Genomic DNA, 9,297 nt, shown 5'->3' with positions numbered 1-9,297 from the left:
ATCGCACCGCAATTTATTCAGAGTTCAATATGTGAGTTTAAAATGTGATTAAGTGACCATTTAATTGTGGCGTCTGAAGATGCAGACGTTGTGACCTGTATAGTAGTGCTGTGGCGCGTAATGGAGATTAGCATTTTTGACGTGCCTTCCTTACAACACATTGGAAATAAAGGTGTGTTCATCAAAAATGCCGGATCTCCTGTAATCGAGAGTAGATGTAAGCATGAAATGGCTACCGGCAAAGCAGATTAGTTGAAGATGATACTAGCCAAAATCGTAAAGATAGGTGTAGTGCACGTTCGCAACGGCAGACCCCAACACACGGCACCGCAACACGCCATACTGAGAACTGGTCCATATGGACGCAGTAGTTTCCTGTCACAGACAGAACCTAATTGCAAGTCTCGTCTCGGCCAAACCACAGAGAAAGAAAAAAAAGTTTTTTTCTTTCTCTATGGCCAAACTGCCATCCGCGGAGCGTCGGACGCTGCCGGCTTTAACGTAGCCGGACGCGCCGCGGAACTCGCGGACCACTGGCGTCGGAAAGAGCACAGGCAACCCTGCCTCAGCGCCAAATGATGACACTCAAGTACATAGTGCCTTGCATCTGCTTTTTGAATTTCGCTATTTGTAAATGACAAATAAAACTTCCGGGTTCTAGAAGTTACAGCTTGAACGATATTGTGAACAAACATTAGGCAGAACTCGGAAGCAATATTGTTTGTAACTTGTTTGTGCAATAACTAGTGTATGTCATGGGGGCGTGTACAAAGGGTCGGGGGCCAAAGGCCGCATTTAAGTTTGGAGTGGTTGCTCGGATGATCTCGTTTTGTTCTCGCGATGTTCTCGCTCCATTGTCATGTTGAATGTCCGGATAACGGCTCAGGATTTTGGCTCAATGTTTCGTGAAGGCAGCCGACAACGGCCGCTAAAAGCATTTCATCCTTAATACGGTTTGTCGCTACGTTGCTTCAATGCTAATCGCAATGATGTCGACAGTCATCGTGAGATCGACTGTGCCGAAATTTTAGTGCGGTACAGATTATGCAGGAGTTCTAGGCGCGTTCGTGCCGTCACCATTCTGGCGGCGCCCCCCCGTGTTTCCACTATCGACGACGCATGTGTGGCAGGCGCGTGGAGGTTTAGGCCTCGTCTCCAGAGGCGAGGAGAGCGTTATGCTGCGAATATAGAGTTTCTCACTACATTACCCAGAGGGAAATCTGGCACTGCTGCGCTGTGGTATGCATGGGAATGCCGGTATATTGTGACTTCGGATTGGCATCGTTCTCGGAGAGACACGACACCTTGATGACGCGCTTGGCAAGTACCGTTCTGTCTGTCACAATGATTCATTTTCTACTAAAACAGCACGTGAAAAGCTGTTTTAGCTTTAGTATTACGCAAAAACATGTTTTGTTTGACTATGAGAACTTGTTGTTACGTGTACGATTATACAATACGTAAAAAGTATCAGCGAGCCGCTAAAGTTGGAGGACAGACGACAAGGTTCGCGCTCGCTTTGAAACAGTTTGTCGTCTGTTCTTGCTTTTCTTCGCTTGGTCATGCATTGTAGGTGAGTAAAGATGTAATATGCGTGAATGGAAACATTTTACGAAGATTTTACTTTGAGAACGCGTTATTTGTGTAGGCAAATCCACGTTTGAGACGAAGCCTCTTACAACATCAGCCAACACGAGCCTCGCAGGTGCATATACCGTCATTCCCATGATGGCACGGTGTCCCCTTAAGAAACTCTCATAGACGGTGGCGCCAGATTACCCTCTAGGTGTTATAGTGAGAAACTCTATGGCTGCGAAAAGGACGAAGCGAAGTGGACGCACCATCCTACGCTACGCTCAAACGCCTCGGTGGCGGAACCCGATTATTGTTCTATGGCGGAGCCAGGGCAGCGTTCTGTCTTCCGCTGCTGGCCTGAGCGTTGTGTGCATGCGCGCTATGGAGGCACAATGTCGTTCTCGCTCAGCTGCTGTGGGTATACACTGGTCTTGGCCGAACGGGGGAAGTAAACGGGAAGCTAACCTTATATACTCGACACAAACACGACAAAACAATTATAATGCCTCAGTGCAGAACCAACACATACAAGCTGTCGTTCTTTCCAAGAACGATAGCAGACTGGAACAAGTTGCCCTAAGATGTGGCCACCTTATCATCACCCGATGCATTTTTTTCAGCAGTCAGTTCTAGCCAATAACCTTTGTGAGCTCGTTTTTTTTCTTTCTTTTTTTGGATTTGAATGTAACGCGTTTGCATCTTGTGTTGTTTGCTTTGCTTCGCAGTAACCTTACTGTGTGCCTATGTGGTTCTCTGTCGTAACTGTTACTGTTGTTGTTTTCTTGATGGACCATTAATATGAAAAGCGTCATGTACCCACTCCTGCCCTGGCTACCAAAAGGCGGCTGGCAGTATTGAATAAATAAAAAAATAAAAAATAAATAATATTTCAATAGACGCTGACTAACGCTGGCGGTTCCCCGACAGTCTCATCTGGTGCACCATCAAGGTTCGACCCCTCCAACTCCACTGACAGTGCTCCTGATTGGACCAGCTTAGGGAGCCTTAATCCGCACGTGTAGGCTTTGCGCTTGAGCGTATATATATATATATATATATATATATATATATATATAAACGTTCATTTTTAGTTATCTATATTTTCCAAACAGATACGGAACTGATTAAATTACATGAGAAGCATCTGGATCCTTAGGATCAAGGTAGTTTGGATCCATACACAAATTATATCAGAGAGATATATGTACACAATATCAAGTTCAACAGTATTTTTTTATTTATGCAGATAGCAGACATCTTCAATCACGATTATATTTCAACAATAATACAGGTCTTTGTAATGGGGTTTCAGCTTAACATAAAAGTATTTAATTTGTTTTACTTGAACAGTTCTCTACTCCATCGGTGTGAGACTCCTGGCAGCTGCCAGGGCGCTGTTCCTTCTCCCCAGCAGCAGTTGCGTTGCGTGCTACGCATCGCGCCAGCACGCCTAACCCGCGTCAGTTAGGATACCGTCGGAGTCGTTGAAGCACGACGCTAAACCTTGCAATCACTGTCGATGGTTCGCCCTTCGGGCTTAACTGCTCCATTTTTTTTTCTGAGAACTTTACAGCCAGTCTATCCGTTAGACTTATTCCGATTTTGTCAACCCTTTCAGAAACTGCAATAGCAGGACAGTGCACAACAACACGCCCAACTACCACGTAGCTTTGTGGCCGTTCCATTAGGGCCACTTCTGTTTCCCTTGAGGTAAGAGAGCACAAATCGCGTTGCAGACATGCTGAAAACCGATCTATGTGTGGCGAACGTTGGCCCACGCTCGTAAAAACTCCACGCTTAGCTGAACGCTATGTGTACCTAGATGTATGTCCACTAGCGCTTGTATACTGTGGGGTGCTGTCATCAACCACGGCTATTACTGTCATGATGCTCGCTGCAGGGCATGAGCCCGTGGCACGCGGACGAGCTAGCGCCGGGAGCTGGATAGCAGCCGTAACAGTTGGTACTCGGATGCGGCCGAGTGGTACTGCGTGCTTGTCTGCCTGTGTCGGTCTCTGCGGTACTCAGCTGGTCGGCTCGCTCAGAAGCCACGGCTCTGAGTCCACAATACAGAGTGGAGGCGGCTCGAGCAACGTCATTGAATGCGACTGCCGATGATATCGCGGGCAGTTTCGCCCCTGTCTCCGCCGAGTTTTCTCTTGCGGGTGCTGCAAAACTAATAGTTTGTATTACTTAGAAGCTGCTAATGCTACTGTAGAAGCTAAAAAAAAATATTCATATGCCTGCTTCCGTCTGCCTGCTTTGCTTGCCGGCTTTCTGAAAAAGTAATAAAAAATGCGTCGCTCACAAAGATTCCGTTTTGACAAAATGTGGGAAATATTAGGACGCGGGGTTATTAGGCGTCGATTGAAGACTGCTACACCCTATGTTTTCGGCTTGTTTAGAGGCCTTACGTGAAGCGCTTACAAAGCCTTTCCAAAACTCTGAAAGACAAAATATGGCCGCAATTTTGTCACCATTATATCGGTGACGTGTAGGAAAAGTGTTAATTATGTGCTTTGAAAATGTTTACTCAATACTCATTTTCTCCCCATTCTTTTAGAAATTATACGAGGCGTATATATATGTTGATTTGCCTGCGCTCCTCGGTGAATTATGTGCACTACATCGTTTATATTTCGTCGAAATAGGCAACATGTTGCCAGTGATGAGTGACAAATGTTTAGTCTGCGTATGTTAATTACAGCCTTTCTGGGAAACCACTCATTCAAACGTTTCACAGTGTCGTACTACCGTTCTCCGCTGTGTTTCCCAAAGTCCTAAGGCAACTGCAAAATGCACGAAGTTCGATTTCGGCCACAAATGGGGACCATGATAAATGTAATGTGTAGCAGAACTTTCACGTTTCCAATCTAATTATAAGCATCGCAAATAATTATTGAACCCCAGTTTTCTCCTCATTTTCATGCGTTATTCGCGATTGCCAGTTTGTTGCCACGGTGTTCTCGGTGAACTAAAGGAGGCAACTTGTTTATATTTTGCAAAAAAATAATGTTCACGTAATTGTTTACATGTAAGCGCAGTTTCAAGTGCGTTGGTTATTAGGCGGCTGTGCGATAAATCACCGATACAAGTGGACCGCAGCGTTCCCTTACAAAAATGTTTATAGAAAGTCCATAGACAGTCTATAGACATTTGTCTATGAAGTCTATAGACTGTCTATAGACATTTCTTTAGACTAGTCTATAGACAGTCTATAGACTTATGGCCATACACTTTCTATAGACTAGTCTATAAAAAGTCTGAGTCTATAGACTGTCTATAGACATTTCTTTAGACTAGTCTATAGACAGTCTATAGACTTATGGCCATACACTTTTTATAGACTAGTCTATAAAAAGTCTGAGTCTATAGAATGTCTATACACAGTCTATAGACAGTCTATAGACTTATGGCCATACTTTTTATGGACTAGTCTATAAAAAGTCTGAGTCTATAGATTGTCTATAGACTGTCTATAGACTTATGGCCATACACTTTTTATAGACTAGTCTATAAGAAGTCTGAGTCTATAGACTGTCTATAGACGGTCTATAGACTTATGGCCATACACTTTTTATAGACTATTCTATAAAAAGTCTGAGTCTATAGACTGTCTATACACTGCCTATAGACAGTCTAGAGACTTATGGCCATACACTTTTTATTGACTAGTCTATAAGAAGTCTGAGTCTATAGACTGTCTATGGACAAGTGTATAGGCTTACAGTTCTACTTTTGTAGACTGAAGTCTATAGAACGTCTACAGATGAAATTTGTCCGTAGACATTTTATACACTTCAGTCTACAAAAGTAGAACTATATATACAGTTCTACTTTTGTAGACTGAAGTCTATGGAATGTCTATATACAGATGTATATAGATAGTCTTTGGCATTCTATAGACTTCAGTCTACAAAAACAGAACTTTATAGTCCGATACACTTTTTTTCTATGACATTCTGCAGACATTTGTTAACAAATATGAATTTTTTTTATTCTATAGGCACTCTATATACACAGACATCTTATAGACAAGTCTACAAAGAGTGTATAAGGCCATAACTCCATAGCGGCTATCTACAAGTTAGTTTACATTTTTGTTTACATGCCGTAGCAAAAAGTTTTGAATGTATTTATGCATGTGCACCTGTTCCTTTTCATCTGCACTTATGCATTACCGTTAGTAGATTAATAATGCTTCTGAACCAGCTGTACTTTCATATATGTTGCATAAACAGAAATAATTTATATAGTGCTGAATCATGCAGTGCGAAAAATAAAACAAATGCACCAGCAATGCAATCACCGTTTTTATTGCTCGATATAATAGATGAATTCCTTAAATTCATGTCGTATGCTATTATGGAAACAGATTAAATATTTACACTACTCCTTGGCAAGCATGGTCGCCAGGCTGGCCTTGACCTTTGTGTCATTAGTCCCAAAGGTGCTGCAGATGTATGCTGCAAATAAGTAGATGCAGCAATATGAGGCAAAAATTAAGCAGCTTAATATATTTGCTCAAACCATCTAAGTCAATACTTAATGCGGTTTAACTATGACTAATGGCTGCTTGTGAATACAAATCAGCACCTTTATACAATGTTTTATTGCATGGTATGGTGAACAATTAAACAGTCACAACTGCTGCTCGTGCCAGCAACAGTATGTTCCCTTTTATGACAAGTTCATATATGATGCATTATTGTACTTATCCCAAATGGTCTCTATATTTATTGCTGAAACGTTACCCAGTTGGGCTGTCTGTACATTCTTTTTGGGTGGTAGTTAAGTATGCCCGTGCAGAGGGATATTTTCAGAAGACGTGACTGGAATATTCACAGTATCATGCCTAAGATTGTAATTTATTTTGCTTAATACACATTTAAATGTCTTTCTCATACTTTTAAATGAATGGGTGATTGGCCATAACTTCAACGGAAGGCAGATGGGCTGATTCTATCGATATGGTCACTTAATTTGTTACAGGTAATGAGGCCTCTTGGGCGTGCTAACAGGTTTCCAAGTTAGGTATACCACATGAGCACCCGAAATACCACACGAGCACTTTGTGTCATGGCACGACAGATATGCACCTCCTAGGAAACAGAACCGATAGTATAGTTCGAATGAATTCTATTACAGTAAATTATTTAAGGTGCTTTGAAAGATGAAAATTTTTTCTAGGCTATCGAGGTTCAGGACGTTTAGCTAACGCAAAAAAAAACACATATTGAGTAAGAAATGCCTTGTCAGTAAGCTTGACTTTCTTTTATTTTTCAATAAATGGAACCAATTTCCTTCAATTTTTATTAGGTGAAACGTTTTAAAAATATATTTAACTCAGAGATTCTCTGGAAACTTTGTATGACATATAACAAGACAGCATACCTATGTGGCCATTTTAAAATTTCCCGATCTTTTTCCAAGCCTTCCCTGGCTGTTTTCATGAAAATTTTTTGGCAATCTATGACGCCTGCGGCTTAAGTGTAATAAAAAAAATATTCTGGTTTAATGCTTGCCAAGTACTGCCAGTCCGTAATATTTAGATAAAACGAATAACACGACAGTCACTTGACATGCAGTATTAGATTCAACTGACTTGAATCCCTTGATTAATAAAGCTGACAAGGGCTTCGGCAAGTTCGTAATTGATGGCCACACGAGTACAGCACGGAAGACACAGAGACACACGTAAAGCAAATGCAACAATGTGAGGAAAACCTATACAATGAGTTATACAATTAGTTATTTTTACGGTTCAATAGTAGTTTTCAATATAATTTGCTCTCATCACTTATGCCTCTAGTTAACTTTGTTTACCTCTGACTAAAGACTACATGGCAATATTAATCAGTACCATTATGATGTTTCGTTATACTACAGTATGATAAGCAGTTAGACAACCGTAATGGTCGCCGGTGCCAGCAACGGTACGTTTCGTTTTAAGACAGGTTCATGTGACACACAGTGTACTTATAAAAATAAAAGAAATGCGAGAATCCCAAACGATTCCTATAATAATACTTGTTGAAACAAAGATACCCGGCTGGACTGTGCACATTTTTCAGGTGTTAATGCAATATGCCCGTGCCGAACGAACATGCTCAGCATACTGACTGCAGTTTTGAACAATCACGTTAAGATTTGCAATTTATTTCCGCTTAGAACAGTCTGCAATGTCTCTTTTCTCATACTTCGAGATGAATACATTTGCCACACTTTCAGTAGAATGCACATGAATGGGGGCGTACTGATCAGGTTACTTATCAACTAAAACATGTTACGATCTCTTAGGTGTGTTGATAAGGGTAGAACAAATGAAATGCCCACTGAATTATTTGAATAATCTGTGCGTTATCTACTTAGAAAAGACCACCAAATTGATAATCTGGCTCTTTTTTCTTTTGTACAGCGCATATTATATGCAGTCTGTCCAAGACGACGGCACAACAAGCAACAGTAATGAAAACCGGAACACTTATTACGCACGACAATGGCTTCATACCATGCACGATTAGCACAATGCGAATCTGCGCCAGCAGCTGCCTTGTGATTAAGAGCACGTAAACTGCAGAACGCCGAAGCATCGGAAGCCGCTTAACGCTTTTCATATAGCTCGAAAGATAACTTCTGCTGCTAAATTGTTTAAAAAAGAGACAAAAAACAAATTTTCCAACTACCGTCAAACGCAATGCCTTCAGTTTGAAACGTGTAAAGGTGTTCCCGGAGCGACTAATTTATTGTTCTCTAATTTTTGCGGCTAAGTTGCGAAGCTGCAAGTGACTGAGCTTATCGCAGGTTTCATGCTCCAAAAGCGTTTGTGGTTGCATATAAATAGATTGGGTGAATCTAGAGATCTCTACTAGATATTTCTTCAAGTCTCGTATTTTGCTTGCTGTAACTTCCCAAAATTATTTAGATTGGTTGCCAGGAACCTTAAAAATACTGCTACTTTTAAACTATGCGAAAACGGCAGCGCACACACTGCTGATGCATGCCCCGCAAACACGGCCTTTCATCCGAGTACGCTAGCAGTTATTCAACTATGCCTGTCTGTTCGAAAATTCTTGATGTTAACACTATTTCGAGATATATACGTAAAGCGTGTCACGAGAATTTCACTACACATACGGTGCAGCATTCATCGCGGCGAGATCAAGCGCCACTAAATGAGATCTACCACACTGGCTGCCCAACACACAGAATCCGCTTAGTGGTAGCTCAGTATCAAGTTAAAACATGGTGTACTTCCTTTTTTACGCACCTAAGCTATAATGATAAAATCAACAAGCACGAGCGATCGCTCGCCGTAAAACATTCCGTATAGCAGAAGCGAGAACAAGAGCGCGTTATCAAACCATGTCAACGACAAACCGACACTATACCCGAGTCGCCTGCGCTACATGCAGCCGGTTCGCGCTACGAAATGCGCTCACATAATCATGAGGTATTGACGCAAAACGTCTTTGATAAAGCTTACCATTCAGTGTAGTTGACGTGTGATGCCACAAAGAAGACACGCATACACAGACACCAACGTTCAGGGAGACACCGCGCACCGGCACAACCGTTTACGTGCCTGGCGCACTCGTTGAGACGGCGCACCGCCGCGCATGCGCAAGAGCTCCGAGCATGCGCAGGAGCTCCGCGCGGGAGGGCGTGCGCGCTCGGAGGAGTGTGAGCGCCTTTTCCTCCTTCATTTTTTTCTTTGTCTCT

The sequence above is a fragment of the Dermacentor variabilis genome, chromosome 2, assembly GCF_050947875.1.
Source record: "Dermacentor variabilis isolate Ectoservices chromosome 2, ASM5094787v1, whole genome shotgun sequence".
In the NCBI taxonomy this organism is placed as follows: Eukaryota; Metazoa; Arthropoda; class Arachnida; order Ixodida; family Ixodidae; genus Dermacentor; species Dermacentor variabilis.
This window is presented reverse-complemented; position numbering follows the sequence as displayed.